Here is a 19,702-nt window from a genome sequence, read left to right on the forward strand (position 1 = left end):
CTACAGGTAGCTGAATCAATGCCAAACCTGTAAGTTGTAAGCCATATATCGAAATTAGTCTTAATTTTTATTGGTCGGCTTGATCCTTGTAATTAAGAATGTCTAAACAAATCAGGCGTTATATGCTGAACTTTTCCTCCTGCTGGTGAACTTCATTTCAAACTTCGTCAATCCATATAGACTATGATTACTTAATGTAGGCTAGTTCATGTACCCTACTAATACAACTAGGGTAGATTTTAGTCTAATTTTAGCTTCATTCTTAGTGCCGACCGCATTTGTGAAAACCCATCGTATTACTGGGGGGAAATTCAGGCTTACTACTTTACAGGAAGGGCTTTGAACTCAACCGATGCAAAAATAGTATGACCAGACTTTTATCGATTCAAACTATAAGAATGATTCAATGGTAGTGACTTTCTGCCTGCGTTAATTATTAATATATTTAGACTCTTACTTGGTTTCAAAAGTGCTCATCATACTATTGATCCAAACTATGAAAATAGTTAAATGGTTGCGGCATTTGTGCCTGCGTTAATTATTATTAGTACATTTAGACTCTTGGTTTCAAAAGTTCTCATGGAGCACTAAAGTGCATAGAGTTTGATGCTCCTAAGCGAAAAGCTTATTACTTATTTAACAGCTTTGTCCATTTCATTGCTAGGTATTCGCTGTTAAAACGATCTTCCTTCACCCACAATTGATATAATGGATATTGAACGATTGAGTGCCTTTATTTATTTATAAGACAGGTGTGCCCATATTGGCGGAGGGGGTTGAATAGACTCAGCGTCATTCAAATTATTGATTTGAAGTTGAGTGGTAGAGAGGACTTAAAAGTCCTAACACCGCCTAATAAAGATTTTTTTCATTTTTTCCATTCTTAGAAGGGGGATCCCAGAATAAGATCAGCAGTACTGTATTTAAAATTTCAAAGTGACTACTGACAACGTTTCCTTGTATGGGGTGTAGAAGCTGGATATGTTCTCAAAAATTTAGAGGGAAGGTGAGTTCATCGTCTTGCGGGGGGCGGCGCACCCCTGACCGAGAGAGTAGATAAATTTCGGTTTTCATTGAACGTCTCAATATAAATAGAAAATATAACTGCGATATAATTGTTTCATTCCAATTGATTCCAAAGCGGTTAAACGCAATATTCATCAAGTATCAAATAAGGTGAATGTATTATTAAACACAATACTCATCAAGTATCAAATAAAGTAAATTTATTATTATATAGTAGCATCTATTTTAGTGAATATTCATCAAGTCAATAAGGTATTGAATAATCGATTCAATAAACATGAGCAAATCTCGGTTTAATCCCAAAACTACCAAGTTATCAAGGAATGTCCATCAATATATTTGATAAACCAACAATGTTATCATTTACAGATGGAAATTACTGAGCATTTAATTTGGATTTTCGTTCAATATTCAGTATCATAATTTGGGAATAGAATAGTTTTGGGCGATGCCTGTTATTCTTTCCAATCATATTCATATGATTTGTGATTGTATTCACATATGAATAAATGAATAAATAAATTAATAAAATGTGCATGTTGTAATGCCGCCGAATTTATACTCTCATTATGAATTTATCAAGAATAAATACATGTAAATTTCTATAAGAGTATAAGAGAGATTTCAAACAATAGCATTCCCCAAACACTCAACTTCCCAAAAAATACTATTTCTAACGCCAAATTCAACTGTTATTACGAATTTATCAGAGATTTCAAACAATAGCATTCCTCCAAAAACACTAAACATTCCAAAAATATATTATTTCTCGGAGCCAGCAAAACAATCCCTACCTCAAGACACAGAATTTAGCTTGCTAAACTCGCTAAAAAAGCACGGATTCCAGTTGAAGTCTGAATGAGGCGGTTTCTATAATTCTGATGCTCACAATGTCTTCTCCAACTTATCATTAGCCTGTCGCTAAGCTGTTATTTACCAGGTATGTAACCACAAATTAAATTCTCCATTATTGTGGTCTTGTACTAGTATTTGGCGAAATTTTAAGCACCTTAGCATTGTTTAGTTTGTGTGAGCTGAGTGGAAATGTTCTTCTGAGACACTCTGACTGACCATATCGAAGAAAGTAAGCATTTTTCCCATTTTTTAATAATTTCTCAACCATGTCAAATTGGAGTTTGGTTCAGCGAGTTTATTGGTTTCTACTCTATGGTTAGCCATAATTACATGTATCTGCTCTTTAAAAGTCTGGGAATAGTTTTATAGATTTTTGAACATTTTTAGCGTTGTCGTTTTACAATAATTTATTGTCCATCAACTGGGCAGTTTTACTATTGAAAAAAATGCTGTTGAAAAAATAAAACCATCCTTCAATTTTAATTTTATTCATCCTCTACAATTTATAACCGGAGTACATATTTGAAATTTTATACTCTTAATGATTCCCGAAAAATCTGTTAAGCTCAACAAGAGATAAGGTTTGATAAAATTAATTCATCTGCATCTGAATAATTGCAGTATCTCAGTAGTTTCCATCCGTTTGATAAAACCTCAATTAGGTGTAGGTAGTGAATTATTTTTAATAAATTAATTTCGCTCAATTATTGATTTTAATAAGGGAATAATTATGAAGTTTAATGAAGAATAATTATGTTTTTCTTTATATGAATTATGAGCTCAATTATTATGCTAGGTGAAATGAGAACCAAGCGCATAAACTGATTAACTTACATAAAAGTTGTTAACACTTGAAATCTCAAGTAGAGAAAATCATCAAATTCAGTGAGAAAGAATTATTTGTTCAACAAGATGTTTCTCTTTAGGTGGATGTTTCAAATATTCCTTGTCGAGGTATCATTCCTACATTTTTATAGGACTCAATTCAGGAGCAGAATACGTTTTGGGCTAGCACCCGTTCTCCCATTACACTATTTAAATTATAATTTAATTAGTATAGAAAAATTATTGCGAATAAAGATCAAGCTATCAATGAGGATAGACAAGAAATATTCATGAGAAGTAATAAAGTTATACTCGATTTTCATCAATAAAATAAATTTGACAGTAAGGAGCTCCAAAAATACAAAGTATAAGTTTCACCGCTAATACAAACCTATTGAGGACCGATCATGAGTTCTCAAATTTATGATATTAGTTGAATTGAAAATGTTTTTCGCGATTTCAAGAAATCTAATCCGTTGCATGGATTTGACTGATTCGTAGAGTTAAATACACGGGAAGAGAAAATCTATCACGATTTCCATAGATGGAGAGAAAATATATTAGGCTTCTAGACTATATATGAAATTGAAAGACATTCGAAGGTGCTTCATAATAAATGTACGGAAATTACTAGTTTTTTGGGATAAAATGCAACCGTCAATATTCCAACGACTAAAGAATAGAGTTATGTGAATTAATTCAATTTCTCAAATACTCATCAGATATAAGATCATGTTTCTCATAATAATCGAATAATCATTATTCATAATAGTGAAATTTATAAATAGCTAACTTCAAATAATCATTGACGATCTCTTACCTTATAAGTCCTGGTAGAAATAATCCCAAATTCTCCGGCTGATCCACAAAACCTAAACACAAAATTTTCGACAATCACCAATCAGTTTCGTTGAATCGAGTTTCTCCAAAAACATTCGAAGCACAAAAACGTACAGAATCACACTAGCCTACCATAGAAATGAAAAGATATATTATAGAAATTGTAACGGGAATTTCATAAGTACCTAAGTTGATAAGGTGTTCCAAAATTCACTTCAATGAAAAAAAAGTTTTTTTTTACTTCATACAAACTCCGTGCCTCGAATTCCTGTAAAAATCCTTGAAGAGAAGAGATTTTCCTGTAGAAAACTTTCTTGACAAAAAAATTTTGTCATCAAGATTTATTGTATTTTTACACAATACAGTTTTTCTGAATCACTAAAAATCCATTATCTCCTTCACTGGTTTATAAGAAGATCTAGTTGAGATTGAGCCTTCCTTGAATCTTCTCTTTTGATTTCTGGTATTAATCAATAGAATGAGCTACAAACTTATGTTTGAGTGTAAGAAAATAATGTTTGAGACTGAGCACTTATTTCCCATCATTCTCGAGTTCTAATAGTCAAACCTCAAGAGATAGACACTGTACCAAAATAAAATTTCAATCTATCAGTTCTTGCTATTTGCACACTTCTTTATTACAACTATTGCACAATTTCGTTTCGCAGGACATTTTTATTTCTGGCAGCTCCAAATTCTCCTGCTCAACAATTTATTTTAACCTAGACACTGTTCAACAATTTATATCAATTCACGTCTGGTTTAACCTTAATGTCCTTCCAAGTCCTGTTGCACACTGCCCGGTACCTGTTGCACACTTTCTGATAACTAAAAGTCCTGTTGCACACTTTATGATAACTACAAGTGCCTCTTTCCAATTGTTGAATATTTTTGCACACTTTTTGATTGATAAAAGTCCTATTCAACACTGCAGTATTGTTGTACAGCTCCTGATAACTACAAGTACTGTTCAAATTATTTTATTTTTTTAATTTCTTTAATTTCCTGCGCACTTTCTGACACCTATAAGTCCTGTTCAACACTGAAGTGTATTGCTACACAATTCTTGAATCCTATTACAATATTTCTGATAACTACAAGTCCTGTTCAACACTGAAGTGTATTGCTACACAATTCTTGAATCCTATTACACTATTTCTGATAACTACAAGTCTTGTTTAACACTCAAGTATTGCTGGACAATTCCTGATCACTTGAGTTCTATTGCACTCTTTCTTATAAATCTAGTCCTATCACAAACTGTCTGATAACTCAAGTCCTATTGCACTCTTTGATATAACTCAAGTCCTACCCAGCAATACTTCTGGTAACTGCGGTCGTCCTTATGCCAACAACGTGTTTCCTACCAGCAACTAACCAATCTGAAGGAACAGATGATGTTGCTCCTACAAGACACCGAACAAGACTGAAGACTAGAGCTTGAGCCGGCATTAGCTCCCCCCTCTTCGTCTACTTCTCTTTCTTCTCCGTCTTCTACTTCTTTTTCTTCTTCTACTTCTGTTATACCTGTTCAAGAGTCCATTCCTCTTCCGTGGTATCCCACCATGTACAACCTTTATCCGGTTGTCCTTTACACTAGTTCTTTGGGGCAGTAGTATTTTCTCTCCCACTTCTTCTCCTTCTCACGTCCACAGGTCTATTTCTGTCACTTCCACAATTATTTCCATCTCCTCATCAAGAATGCATTTTTCTATATGTATCATCACAGATCAAACTTTATTTCTTTACTGAGTCTATGGTATCATTCAAGAGCTATAGATTCAATTCAATTCAATTCATTTTTTCCTTCTGAATACAATTCAAAGCAGTTACATAGAATCTCAAGCAATAAAGTTTATATAATTCAAGAAACGATATAATATACTTACTGAAATCAAACAACAAAGTATAGAGTTCATTTATCTAGGAGCTATAACAATTTGTGTAAGAAATTCGTAAAAATGTCTCGACCACTTGTATATTTCTGTCACTTCCACAATTTTTCATATCTTCACCATTAGAGATATAAATACTTCCACATACTTAATACATATGTAATACATTGAAGATATTACTACATGAATACATTCTTCTGTATATATATCATCTGAGATCTATAGAGTTCATTTATCTGTAAGCTATAAAAATTTGTATAAGAACTTCGGTAAAAATGTCCCGATTTCCGAATGAGGATTGTTCATGAGTGGAAAAACATCTGAAGAAGGAAAATTATATGTGATTGAGTGGGGAAGGGTGCATTTAGTCGGTTAACAGCTTCTATTCTTTTCTATTTATTAGAAAAGAGAATTTTGCTAAATATTATCTCACTTTGTCCATAACTGTGATTGTGAATGATAATAAAATTCGATTTGTTTCTTCATTCAGGAGCTTCTGAACAAATGTTGAATATAAGTGGTGAAAAATAATTGAAATCAATCAATCTATTGAACAGTATTTATCACCATTAAGTAAGTACTCTTTCCACAAATATAGGCCCGAGTAAGTAATTTACTTCACTTATCTCAATCAATCTATTGAATATGTGAGAATGAAATTGAGGAGGAGAGAATAAAAGTTCTTGGACAAATGTTTTCCATATTTCTTATATACTGTATATTCCCTTCTCCACTCTCTTCTCTTTCTCCTTCTCCTTTCTCCCCTTTAATTTTTTTCTGGTAATTTCTGTTCTATTCTTTTTTTTGATTAAATATTCCTATTCTTCAGGTTTTGGTTATTTTTCCGTTACTTAAGATTTTCTCTCTCGTCTCCTCCTCACTTCTATTAAGCTTTAATTGATACCCTACCCTTTTTATACTAATCATCTACTCATTATACCCATCTATTGTTTAGTCTGATCATATTTTTCCAGTCACCACCACATTAGCATCATCTCAAACTGTCTTTTTTCTTCAAATCAATTAATCGTTGTTTCTCTCTCTCTTCCACCACTCTTTAACTTCCACATCCCAGTCTCATTCATCCTTTTCCACAATAAATTGCTTTTTCTTTTTTTTTAAGTTTTCTTTACTCTTCAAATTGTTATCCATCAGTCTCTTTCACTTGGATTTTTTTAATAATCCCCTTCCCACCAACACAGCATCTACATCACCTTCTCCTTCCTATACTCCCACCTCTTTCTCTGATCTTTCTCCTTCTTCTTCTCTTCCTCCTCCTCCTCCTCCTCCTCCTCCTCCTCCTCCTACTCCCCCTACTCCTCGTCCTACCCCTTCTCCTCCAACTCCTCTTCCTCCTCCTTTCCTCCTCCTCTTCTCTCTTCCACTCTTATCTTTATACCCACAACTTATCTTGATATGTTTTACACCTCCTCCTCATCAGCACAGTATCTACAGATCTACACTTCTATACGTCTCTTTCTCCTTCCTATACTTCCACCTATTCCTCCTCTCTCTCTCCTTCTCTTCCTCCTCCTCCTGTCTTTCTCCTCCTCTTCTCTCTTCAACTTGATATCCACAAGTTCTCTTGATATGTTTTTCACCTCCTTCTCACCAACACAGCATCTACACTCCTCTATGTCTCCTTCTTCTTCCTATTCTTCCACCTCTTCCTCTTCTATTTCTTCTTCTCCCCCTCCTCTTCTTCACTTCCTCCTCATCCTCATCCTCTCTCACCCACTCAGCTCTCTTTCACCTGATATTTTCCACACCTCCTCACCAACACAGCATCTACACTTCTCTGCGACTCCTCCACCTCCTTCCTAAACTTCCACCATCTCCTCCGCCACCACCTCTTCACCACCTCCTCTACCACACCGCCTCTTCTCTTCCTCATCATCCTCCCCTCCCCACCAGACCAAAGTCCAGTTCCGTCTTCGTTATTCCACCACAACGAGCCGCTACAACTGCACTATTTCTTCTTTTTTTCTCTCCACGTCTCCTTCTCCTTCCCCTATTTCTCCTTCCTCTTCTACTCCATCGCGCGCACCGGTCAGGTTGTTATCCACTCCTCGTCCTCCTTCTTTTCCACCACCTCCTCTTCCTTCACAACCTCTTCTTCATCTTCTACTTCTGGTTCCTTGACCGGTAAACGCTGTTCCTCTATCCGACACACAGACCCAGTTAGCTTCCACTTCTCTGCTCCTTCTTCTTCTTCTACTTCCTCTTGTTCTTCGTCTTCTTATTGCTCTGCACTTGTTTCTTTTTCCACCACTCACCGCTGCCGTCAACGCTGCACTCATCTTCTTCTAATCTTCTTCCTCTCTTCCTCTCCACCTTCTACACCGCTATGCACTTGCCTTCTTCCATTTTCATCTATTCTCTACTAGCTGTTACATCCCCTGTCTCTTCTTCAACTTTTAAACGTCTTCTAGTACTATTATTTGATCTTAATATCTCTCTCTTCTTGGTAGAGAGTTAGTGGAAAGGATATTTTGAATATTCTTTCCGAAGAATGGACATTGATATGGCCAAAGCTCCGCCAATTTATATAGATGCATAACAATATTATCTTTAGTTATTACAAATTGCTTTTTTCGTATCATATACAGTTCAATAATTATTTCCTTTTTTTCAGCACTACAGCGCAATATGAGCTTTGGCCGCCTCCACTACAGCTCTCCACGCTTCTCGGTTCTCTGTTAATTGTCTCCATCCTCTATATCCCATTTTTTGGAGATCGTCTCTCACTTCATCTTCCCATCTTATTCTCGGCCTTCCTATCTTTCTTCTTGAATGTAGCCTCTCCTTGAATATTATTTTAGGCATTCTGTTTTCGTTCATTCTACAGATATAGACAGTCTACAGATCATTCTACAGACATTCTACAGACTCTATAACAAATTACCTGCCAGCCTTAAAGCAACGACAGGCCGTAAATTCAGGGCCTTGATGAAAAATGAATTACTGAATATATGTGCATATTCAATTGAAGAATTCCTTACCTATTATGAGGTACAAAATAATTAGTTTGTAATGTTTTATGTAAGTTAAATGATTTTTTTTTTTTTTTTATTCTTCTGAATAATATTGATTGACAAATCCGAATACCCCTTCTATAGGTGGTCAGTGGATGATTAATGATAATAATAATAATAATAATAATAATATGTCCAAACTATCTAAGCCGCTGTGCCTTTATAAATTTTACAATATTTCGGCCTTTTATCAATGCCTCGAGCTCTGAATTAGTTCTTCTCCTCCACTCCTCTCCTTCTTTAACTGGACCATAAATCTTTTTTAGGAAGAAGAGGGAGAGAGTGAGAAACATAAAGAAGAAGAGAGGGTGAGTCAGAAACATAAAAAATAAGAGAGGGTGAGTCAGAAACATAAAAAAGAAGAGAGGGTGAGTGAGAAACATGAAAAGAAGAGAGAGAGAGTGAGAAACATAAAATAGAAGACAGAAAGATAGAGAGAGTGATTGAGTGAGTGAGAATGAGCGAGGATGGAGCGGGTTAAAAGTGAGTAACTGAGTGAGCGAATAAGTTTGGAAAGAGAAAAACAGATCAAAAGAGAGAGAGAAACATAAAAATAAGAGTGAGAGAGAAAGTGAGAAACATAAATGAAGAGAGGGTGAGAAACATGAAAAAGAAGAGAGAGAGTGAGAAACATGAAAAATAAGAGAGAGAGAGAGAGAGAGAGAGAGAGAGAGAGAGAGAGAGGAGAGAGAGAGAGAGAGAGAGAGAGAGAGAGAGAGAGATGAGAGAGAGAGAGAGAGAGAGAGAGAGGAGAGAGAGAGAGAGGAGAGAGAGAGAGAGAGAGAGGAGAGAGAGAGGAGAGAGAGAGAGAGAGAGAGAGAGAGAGAGAGTGGTTCCAGGTGCAATGAGATGTCAAGTACACTCAACACGTTTTCTGCAAGGCCACAAGAACTACAGTTAACTTTGTCTGCATCCTATCCTATCCTCCAATACGGTACAAGGGATTAGAGCTGTTATTTTTATGACGTCTAATCGTCACGAGCAGGGTAACTTGTTTATTGTACAAGAAAATGTTACTCTCCCAACCAAAAAGATATTCCAGTAAATATTGTAAGTTGAGTGCCGTTTTTCTCTTGAAAAAAATGAAACTAAAGTTCTATAGTGATGTCCACATTATAATGGCAGTGGAGAAAGACAGGAGAACAACGTTGCCGATTGAAGTTTCATAATTAAGATTTAATATTTTATTAATTTATTAATAATTCTACTTTGTTAAAAGACGATCTGGCAACAGAGCAAAAGCGAGAAAGAGATAGCACTATCCGCTTTTTTGGATGATAGACAAGGATAGCAATTGCTAATCAAACATTGCCATTATAACGTGGACCTCCATGTAGGACTAATTTCCGGACAAATTCAATTTATCAATTAAATCTCTAATACACCGACTTGATCTATCAGAATAAAGATTACAATAGTGTCACGAACTCTAGAGCCCTGCTTGCCATTCCCGATGAATCTATGTTAAGCTGAGCAAAAAGAATCACATTCATTCTTATGGGAGTGTTCACACATCATTTGCAATATGTCAATTCATTGCTGATACCGAAGAGGATAGGAATATTCTATTGCAGAGAAAACGTATTCAAGATTGTTCATTCCATGCTTGATCAGTTTAGTTATATTTTCCGATGCTGTTGCTAATAACTTCAACTGAAAAGCTTTAGAAATATGTGAACGGTTGAAGTTTTCAGATACCCATTAGTGGACTAAAGCTTTATTGATTTTTGCACGTTCGATTTCAGGACGGCAAAAAATCTTACGTTAAAAATCGATGTGTATGTAACTAGACTATAACATGATCTTAAATCTCTCTAAAACTAAAAATGGGTAGCCCACTCAATAAAATGTTGTACCTTGAGCAGTTTTCTTATTATTGAAGAATGATCATCCGTATCTAGCCAAGGCAAAAATCAAAAGATGCACCTGTACGAGATTATTAGATTATTGGCTGGATTATAGATTGTAGTTTCTCATCATTCTAAGTACGTCAATCTCTCAAAATGATTGCATTTTGTCAAAAAGTGACTTGAGTTCAATACTGATTAATTTTGAATTATTTATAGCTATACATTTTTTGTAAATGAATCTATTTTATCAATATCTTCCATGTTTTTTCATCTTCTTTCAAAACTCCCTTTTGTTGCTCATTCTTTCTCCATAGTACAAATTTTTCTCAACTACTTCGTACCTTTATTCCTGTTATTCTTCCCACAAACTATTCATTAGTAAACACCTTTAAACTTTCTACAAATTTCACTTCCACCTCATTTCCAACTCCATACCCCTAATCTATCAATAATCCACGGCCCAACCATTCCCAAAACTCGATAATCGTTGATTGATCCCAGAACGTGGCCAACATTATTCAATAGTCAAACAAGGAGCACGACTTCAATAATAACAAAAAATACATAGATCTCTAATCATGAGAAATCTGTCAAAAATCAAATAAATATACCACAGGCAGTGAGATATGGACAGAAAATCATGAAAAATAGATAGCATAGACGTTGAAGTATGAGTAGGTTAGTCATTACCCATTGGCTAAGGCCCATTACAGACTTGTCTATCATCAATGACAAGTTCAGAGGTCTTGTAAGAAGAGAAGAAGATATTCAGGCAGAGTCCTAGTAACACATTCGTATCCCAAAAGAGATTTGATTGCAAAAGTGATGGAATAGCTGCATAGAGAATAGTACTACTTTGGTGAAATTGTATCAAACATAATTTGGTGACTGAGCTCAACGGTTTGTACATGTTAAAACCAACAACTGGTTAAACCATAGATCTTAATGACTTACGTGAGGATTCACAATATTTAGGGCTATATGCTTACACTGTGCTTGAAGCTGAACCATGTTTACTTGTAGAGTAAACCATGTAAACCATAGATCGTAATTACTAAAATGAGGATTCACGTTATTTAGGGCTGTATGCTAACACTGTGCTTCAAGCTAAACCATGTTCACTTGTATAGTAAATGAGAAATGAGTTTGCATTTATCAGAATGTGTTACTTTCCTTGCCATATTACCATAGGTAGGAAGGAAAGTATTGCTTTCCGAAAAAATTAAGGTACCCAAATTTCCAAATTTCTATACGTTTCAAGGTCCCCTGAGTCCAAAAAAGTGGTTTTTGGGTATTGGTCTGTGTGTGTGTGTGTGTGTGTGTGTGTGTGTGTGTGTGTGTGTGTGTGTGTGTGTGTGTGTGTGTGTGTGTGTGTGTGTGTGTGTGTGTGTGTCTGTGTACACGATATCTCATCTCCCAATAAACGGAATGACTTGAAATTTGGAACTTAAGGTCCTTACACTATAAGGATCCGACACGAACAATTTCGATCAAATGCAATTCAAGATGGCGGCTAAAATGGAGAAAATGTTGTCAAAAACAGGGTTTTTCGCGATTTTCTCGAAAACGGCTCCAACGATTTTGATTAAATTCATACCCAGAATTGTTATTGATAAGCTCTATCAACTGCCACTAGTCCCATATCTGTAAAAATTTCAGGAGCTCCGCCCCATCTATGCGAAGTTTGATTTTAGATTCCCAATTATCAGGCTTCAGATACAATTTAAACTAAATATTTCGAGTGGAAAAGATTGAGCATGAGAATCTCTACAATTATTAATGCTCAGTAACATTTTCACCTAAAATTAAAAATAAGCTCGAAATTCGAGAAAATGTGATTATCCAATTGCAAACTGTTGGCAACTGTTGTTTCTATTATTTAATGATTGACTATGAGATAGCAGACCTCGTGTGTCTCCAGCGTTATTGCCCTGTCAACAGCTAGCACGAATCTTTGAATAGTAGACTTGAGATGCGCGGCAACACTAGCGTCAGTTGATAAATTTTCATCACGGCAAGGAAAGTTGTGTGAGTGCACCACACCAGATTTTTTCATTTGGGGTTTAAATAAACAGCTGACATTTTTCTGTCTAAACCGAGTATCAGCATACGGGCCTTCAAGTCAATGGAAATGATAGGACTAAAGGGTTGCCGATTTTCATATTTTCACCGCCTCCTATAGCCTACTAGATAGCATGATTCAAGTCATCCCGGTATATCTGATATAAAGACCGGTTTCCGAGCTCGGGATTCAGCTAAGTTCTAGACTTTAAGCTGGCCACTGACGAGCATTCCAAACGGCGTGGCGCGGCGCGATGTCACTCCAGCTGGAACGATCCAAATCCGTAAATATTTTGTGGGTCAATTCACGAGCACTCCATTCCATCACTCCAGTAGTTGATGGTTTGTGATCAAGTATGGACGAGGAACTTCTCCTGATTTCATCAGCTGTGTGTTTGTACGTAAAAAGAAAAAAACCCAAACGGAAATGGGTGAAACGTTTATTTTCGAATAGGCGGAATCACACGCATCTGAATTTATTTCAAGATCTTAGTGTCGAACCTTCGGACTGGAAGAATTATTTGCGTATGAATGAAGATACCTACAACCATTTACTTCGTTTGATTACACCGATTTTACACCTACAACCATTTACACCGATGATTACAAAGAAAGATACAGTCATGAGACAGTGCATTACTCCCCATGAGAGGTTGGCTGCAACTCTACGTTTCTTGGCCACCGGGATGAACTATGAAGAGCTGAAGTTCATCACAGCGATATCACCGATGAGCCTCTCATCGAGTTGAGCTTCTTAGTAACTACATCTTTTGTAGCTGTGGGATCACCAGTTTTAAAAAATCAAGGATCATCTCCAGAGCAGCGTTGCTTTTCACCTTGTCATGGTAACCAGGGTCTGTTATTTTCCACAAACAGGTATGATCCCTGTACATCTCGATCACAGAGATTACAAAATCCCGGTTCCAACTCATGACAACACAAGAACAAAACAACAATCAAAACAAGAGCAAAACAGCAATCTATCCTTCCAAGTCAACGGTCTGACACGCACTGAGACGGGACAACCCACAGGTTTCCACATTCACGGTCGTTCCGTCGTTCCAGCATGCCATCGAGATTCCCCATTCACGAGGAGTTGGAGTGACGTAGGTTTGGCGTGGCGCGATGGATTTTCAACCGGTTGGAATTCCATCGAGCCTCGTCGCTCCACCAAAATACGAGCGCGATTCACCATTCACGTCGTTCCAATGGCACGCTACCGTGCCATTTGGCTTGTTGGAACGCTCGTCAGTGGCCAGCTTAAGACAGCTGGAGTCAGAAAATAGGCTTTCCGAAACGGGGCGTAGTCGTAGTCATAGTCAAAATAACGTTTAAATTAAATTCCGAAACACTAGAAAATTGAACACAGAATAAAATGAAGAGAAAATAGTGTCAGCTATTTTGAATTATTCAGGAATGTTTCATCTCGTCAAGGAAAACGTCTCTAATTATAGAAATGAGAAGATAAAGATTCATTTAAAACCGTTTTGGAAAGTCAATTTCCTGACTCCAGCTGTTTAAAGTCTGGAACTTACCAAAATCCCGAGCTCGGAAACCGGCCCTCACTCAATGTTCATTCTTGTTAATAATAATTATATTTGATTCAATTCAATTCTATTTATTCACAACACATAAAATACAATGAGATAAAGAAATATACAATAGAGCAATTATAATAACAGTAACAATGAAAATAGTACATAGAAAATTTAACAATATTGCTAAAATAATAATATTGCTGATTCATTAAGGAAAAATATATCTTTCAAAAATTTAATGTGAGACTTTCATGATTAAGATTGAATATTTTGGTAATTCATGATACTTCTACATGGTATAAAATCAATCTAGCAACGTTGAGGAGCTAGGAAAGGATAGAGCTATCTACTTTCTCGAATGACAGACAAGGATACGAATGTTAATCAGGTGCTGACTTTATAACATGAATCTCACTAAAGTAGAAAACAGGCAATGACAAATTGCACCCAGTTAGTAGTGTAGTGTGCCTTACAGTTGAACCTGAGTGATTATACTCTCCAATTTCTCCATAAAATTCTGTCAAATCCAAATTTTCATGAACGTCAGCATTTCTTGTGAATAACGTCAATCATCCCCATAAAACCAATGCTGACATCTAAAAATGGATAACGCTACAGACATCGTCACTTCGAACTGTCACCAGCTCTTACAAATGTATCACCAATGCTTCATATTCAACCAATAGTGACAGTTTGAAATGGTTTTGGCACAGTCTTGGATATCCAATCGGAAAGAAAGCACGCACACAGCAGGGGGATAGGGAGGGGTACCCCACCCCTCGACCACCACGGTCAGGAGGGGGGTCAAAGGTCAAGACCCCATCGGCACGTCTCTTCAAGAAGTATTGAATGGAAAAGATTAGAGACGGCACCGATAAGCACTTAAGATGTGTCAATTATCGTCTCACAACTCAGGGCGAGACGGTCATCTTCTGAAAATGAGCTTCAACTTCTTTCTGATAGGACTCTAACTTCTTTCTGATGAGACTCATTTTCCGGCAATAGCAATTTTTCCAACGCAGCCAATCGGCTCTGTTTTCCTCATTGTAGTACGCCTTTAAAAAACTCTCTTTCAGCTAACTATACACGAATTCACTTCATACTGTCATTATTGGTTGAAAAAGGGAACATTGATGTAATCCATAAGTAACTCTGCCAGAATATACCATCTATGAACAATTCACTTAAATACTGTCAGCATCAGTTGAATGAAAGCATTCACATCAATTCTAAGAAACACTCTGACAGTTTATAGTAAATCTCACTAAAGGCAAGTAGCTTCCATTTGTCAGCATTGTTTGAATGGGACGTATTGACGCCATTTATGACGGAAACTGACAGTTGAAGGTGAATCCCGCCATAGGCAATCAGTGTTTTGTGTAGTCGTTTAGAAACAGAGGTTGTGAGATTTCCTCGGAGAGCAGCAAACCTCTTCAGGTCAGGATCTCAATTTGCTCGATTGAATAGTTAAGTGCGTTCCTTTATTATTTCCATCAAAACTAGTAAAATAAATTCGAAATTTAGTTGAAATTCGGTGGAGGTATTAAGGCCTTTTTTCACGATAGCCTGGAGATACAGTGAAGCTCCGATAATTCTTTATTATTTTATGATTTTTTCATTATCTTCGTCGAGGCTAGTAGGATCAATTCGGAAATTTATTATTTTATAAATTCGAAATTTTGTTGGAATTCGGTGGAATTATTAAGGTTTTTTCACGATGGCCTGGAGATACTACAGTGAGGCTCCGATAATTCTTCATTATTTTAAGGTTTTTTCATCTTCTTCGTCGAGGCTAGTAGGATAAATTCGGAAATTTATTAATTCGAAATTTCGGTGGAATTATCAAGGCCTTTTTCACGATGGCTTGCAGATACAGTGAAGCTCCGATAATTCTTCATTATTTTATGATTTTTTCATTATCTTCGTCAAGGCTGGTAAATTCAATTCGCAAATCTATTGAAATTCGGTAAAGTGAATAAGGTTTTTTCTCGATAGCTAACAGATTCCGGGGACCTCCGTTATAATTCGAGCCCCGGTAATGCGACATGATGTTGAAATGTTAGAGATTTTAGCTGAGGATGAGACTTACATCCCCTAGACTTGTGCATACATACGTGAATGCCTGTTGTATTCACCTGAATTGAAATTATTGTCTATACAATTGTTTTATTTAAATATATAGGGTAGTTCACGATATGCATGTAGATGATCTTGTATGTTGTGTGTTTAAATAATAATTACAATAATGAATGAGCGTTTATATCATGATATTCAATTTAAACTGTAAGCATTGGTTTAATGGGGTGCATTGATGTTGTTTATAAGGAATGCTGATAGTGAATTGTGCTGTAGTTAATGAGTTTATTCTTAATGTTTCGTTTTTACAAGATATCATAAAAATGATCTGGAAAAAAATGTAACCTTGAGCTATTTGTTTGATTAATTTGTATTCAAATATCATGTCAGTGATATGTTAGGGAGGAGAAATAAGGTTACTTCAAGTTATTTGGTATATGATATTAGCTATTTGGTTTGTATTCAAATATTATGTCAGTGATATGTTAGGGAGGGAGAAAAATGTTACTTTAAGCTACTTGTTTGACTAATTTGTATTTGAGTATTATATCTGCAATATCTTGGGAGTATGATAATGTTGATAGGAGAAATATTTGAAGGACCTACAAATTTCAGTTTCGAACCAACATGTTAATAATGACAGTAAAAAAGAGAAGAATACATATTAGATATATATTATTATTTATTACATGTAAATTCAAATGGTTTTCATAAATCCTTTTGGACTGAAAATTTTGTGGAAATTCAGAAGACATAACCTCATTTCAGATGTTTAATGTCACCTAAATTTAGGAGAGAAATAGTACAAGGTATTCTTAGGTTTTTTCTCCCGATCTGTGCTTCATTGTAAAAAAGAATAAATAAAGAATAAAGAATATATATGAGTAATAATTATGTACTGTATTCACTTCTGTGTTGTAATGGTATTTTGGTCGAACAGAACCATTTGGAAACGTAGGAAAATTCTTTTAAATAATCGAGTAACCAATCAGAACAATTCTTCCATGATTCAAGAGCTAACACATGAGAATTAATATCATCAATCAATTATTACAATGTAGAATAGTAAATAAAATGTAGTAAAAATGTAGAATGAAATACAGTAACTAGTTTGAATCTTATCCTATTTAATAATGCTGATAATCAATATGAATAAGGTCCAACTTCAGTTGGAAAATTGTATGCTGATTCTGGCTTAGGCTAGATGCACACCAGTTAGTCAAGACGAGACAAGACATGATTAGGCACGTTCATTCACAATACTTCACATAGTTGTTTATGAAGACATGTCTAATTGCAATGACTAATCAGTGTGAGTTGCACCATAAGCAGCTATGTGAAGTATTGTCACTAAACGTGTCTGATCATTTCTTGTCTTGACTAACTGGTGTGCGCCTAAGCTTATATTAATTATCTAATAATAATTATCCTACTTATTTGATAATTTTTGTTCCTCCCCGCCTAAGCCTGCACATTTTTACCACAATATGTGTAATATATTCGCGAAAGCTTCTCTGAAATCAGAATAAGTTCCTTGCAAGCACTGATCTCCTTCCGTGGTATCCAACATCACGACTTCTTATCGGTTCCAAGTTGTAAGATAGTAACAGTTTAGTTATAATCTCGACACTAACTCACGCCCCCAAAGATTTTTCTGCCTCATTGACTCCCTCGATTGATTTATTCTCGCCTCTCAGTCTGTTTTAATGGCGAATCCACCTACAAAACGCCGCAAATTTCCCAACTTCCGTCCACTCCAATTCACTATCAGCTGTCAGCAATCTTCATAAATAGTTACAATGCTTCCCATTCCATCAATGCTGACAGTCGATGTGACCTCACCATAAAGCAGCTACAACAAAACTAGAGGCTATGAAATAATGAGACTGTGGTAACAGTTTCCTCTTTCGATAGTGTGGTAAGTATCGATATTAATCTGGGTTTCGACTTCGAGGGCTACAGATATCAAAGGGTGTCAATCAATAGTGATGATAATATTGATTAGCAATAAAATCGATACTTTAGCTGAAGAAGGATTATGTGATAGCTTTTAGTTGCAATTTCATAACTAGTCTACTTCTTCAAATGAAAGGTTTCGTTTATGCTATGCGGCCGAATACTGAGAAAGAATACCATTGGTTATAATAGTAACGTTCACTATGTTCAAAGTCAATCCACATAAACAAAGTGGATCACTGAAGCCTGGTTTTTACTAGTAGAGTTAGTGGTCGAGTGAAGGCTGGTTTTCACTAGTAGAGTAACTGGCATACTAACTCTACTCTACTTACTTGGTCGAGTAACTGTTTTCACTACAATTGAGAATAGTAGGTAAAGTGTGTTGTCTAGCGAACAGAACTAACCTAAATATGCCAATAAGGAACATTCATTATCTTTATTCACAAGAGACAATATATGGATAATGAATATTTTGCATATATTATACAATCTCTACTCTACTACCTCGAGACTGTTTTCAATTTTCATTAGCATACGGTAGTAGTGGTAGAGTTAGAAGCGGTGGTGGGAAGGCAAGTGGTAGAGTACTATTCCACGGTGCTATCCCACTCTACTCTACTAAAAACTACCATGAACGTTTTCATTAGGAAAGTTCACAAGATAGTATAAGGTGAGCGCTACTGTCCAGAGATTGTCAGTTTTGTGTAAGGGTAAGCATTCCTGACCGTCAATTGAGAGGTACTGGGTTCGATTCCCGGGCAGACAAATAATTTTTGAATAGTAGCGCTGAACGAAATTCCATCTATAGTGAGGTCCACATTATAATGGCAGTGTACGATTGACAATACTGTTGCTGTCCTTTTCTATCATACAACAAAACAGATACCACTATCTCTCTCTCGCTTTGCAATGTTGTCTATTTGCCAGAATATTTTATATTTACTTTTGACAGTGACTGTACAAAACTGCATGAACAAACCATTTTCTCAGCCGTCATTTTTTTTCTTCATTCTATCAAAATACTTGAATACACAAGTCGTATAATTGATTTAAAATGTATTTTTGAAACAATGAAATAATTTTTAAACATTACCGAACGAGAAACACAAATTAAAATACCTGAAATGACATTTTAAAAGTTGATAACTAACCATCCTAGACTTCATCCATGCTTAAGTTAGCCTACCCGTATAGGTTAGACCTACTCGACTCATACCGGTATAAATAATATTGAAAAGTTATATCAGAATTAATCCATTGGAATTAATTATTTTCAAATAGGACTTCTATTTTTCTATTATTTTTAAAGGAAATTGGAATAGAATACCTACCAAATAACTCAGTTTCTGTTGTTTTGAAATTCAGATTGTTGTATCACAGCTTTTTAAATTAGCCGCCATTCCAGGTTTGTATAAAAATAAAAATCTGATCTCAGTCATGAAAGCAAATTTTTGAACCAAATCATGAAAAAATATATTTTCTTGATCAATTTGACATAAAATTGATTATGTTATCAAGGAAATGATAACTATTATCAGATTAAATCCAATGGGATGAATCACAGAGAAGTAAGAGTAATCTTCTACTTTGTGGATGAATTGAGTAACAGCTGTGTACATTCAGTGGGAAAATGGAGAGACTTAGCAACGTTTTTCTCCTATCTTTCTTCACTGCCATTGTAACGTGGACCTCACTATAGCTGTTTATCCTGTTGTCAATATTTGCGGTAGCAGAAGTCTTCAGAG

At 35.7% G+C, this 19,702-nt stretch overlaps 1 protein-coding gene across 2 annotated transcripts in view; it reads right to left on the reverse strand.

The window, feature by feature from the left end:
• The window catches only part of LOC111064038 (uncharacterized protein DDB_G0271670), a 437,024-nt gene that overhangs the window by 406,842 nt on the left and 10,480 nt on the right, over nt 1–19,702 (reverse strand). The window contains exon 2 of one of the 2 annotated variants that reach the window (XM_039440230.1): nt 3,527–3,578. The gene's annotated coding sequence lies outside the window, so the exon portion shown is untranslated. Of the gene's footprint in view, nt 1–3,526; nt 4,958–19,702 lie in introns of those variants that run through there. The other variant, XM_039440229.1, reaches the window with a different exon arrangement.

Source organism: Nilaparvata lugens, chromosome 13 (assembly GCF_014356525.2).
Source record: "Nilaparvata lugens isolate BPH chromosome 13, ASM1435652v1, whole genome shotgun sequence".
Taxonomy (NCBI): domain Eukaryota; kingdom Metazoa; phylum Arthropoda; class Insecta; order Hemiptera; family Delphacidae; genus Nilaparvata; species Nilaparvata lugens.